The sequence below is a fragment of the Arachis hypogaea genome, chromosome 1 (genome assembly GCF_003086295.3).
Source record: "Arachis hypogaea cultivar Tifrunner chromosome 1, arahy.Tifrunner.gnm2.J5K5, whole genome shotgun sequence".
Classification (NCBI taxonomy): domain Eukaryota; kingdom Viridiplantae; phylum Streptophyta; class Magnoliopsida; order Fabales; family Fabaceae; genus Arachis; species Arachis hypogaea.
The window spans coordinates 45,446,855-45,447,782 of NC_092036.1; the positions used below are offsets into that span (position 1 = coordinate 45,446,855).

At 44.6% G+C, this 928-nt stretch overlaps 1 non-coding gene across 1 annotated transcript; it reads right to left on the bottom strand.

Moving 5' to 3' along the window:
- Positions 1–600: 600 nt before the first annotated feature.
- Positions 601–704, bottom strand: LOC112715866 (small nucleolar RNA R71). The gene has a single exon (XR_003160029.1). It is a non-coding gene; the product is annotated as a small nucleolar RNA R71 (small nucleolar RNA).
- Positions 705–928: the final 224 nt, after the last annotated feature.

The window sequence follows — 928 nt, forward strand, 5'->3', positions numbered from 1 at the left end:
TTCTTGTATGACAGGTAGGAGAGGAGAGACATCAACTCCTCCATATACGGAACCAGAGAGGACCCTTCATAAACTTAGAAGGGAAGCAAGAGGGAAGAGAGTACTGGGAGAAGAAGAATCTGAAGGAAAATCTGAGGACAATTTTGAGGAAGCTCTAGATCTTAACATGGATAGAGAAGTTCACAACCATGAGAGAGCTGATGGAAACAATGCCATTCCCGAGAGGAGGGTTCTTGGTTCATACATAAACCCAACCTCTGGGAATTGTGGTAGCAGCATTCAGAAACCACCCATTCAGGCCAACAATTTTGAACTCAAACCACAACTAATATCACTGGTGGAGAATCATTGTTCATTTGGTGGGAGTGCTAATGAAGATCCAAACCAACATCTCACAAAATTCCTGAGAATTTGCGACATTGTGAAGTCCAATGGAGTCCAGGAAGATGCCTATAAACTGCTCTTGTTCCCATTTTCACTTAGGGACAAGGCAGCTAAGTGGCTGGAATCATTCCCAAGGGGGAGCCTAACAACCTGGGATGAGGTGGAAAGCAAGTTTCTGGCACGTTTCTACCCCCCCCCCCCCCACAAAAGGTCAATAGGCTTCGATCTGAGGTTCAGACTTTTAGACAACAAGATGGTGAAACTCTCTATGAGGCATGGGAGAGGTTCAAGGATTTGACAAGGAAATGCCCACCAGACATGTTCCATGACTGGGTGCAATTGCATATTTTCTATGATGGACTTTCTTATGAATCAAGGAAGGCTGTAGACCATTCATCAGGAGGTTCATTGAACAGGAAAAAGACTGTGGAAGAAGCCATTGAAGTGATTGAGACAGTGGCTGAGAATGAGTACTACTATGCTTCAGAGAGACACAACACTAAGGGAGTCATGGAGCTGAACCATGTTGATACAATTCTAGCCC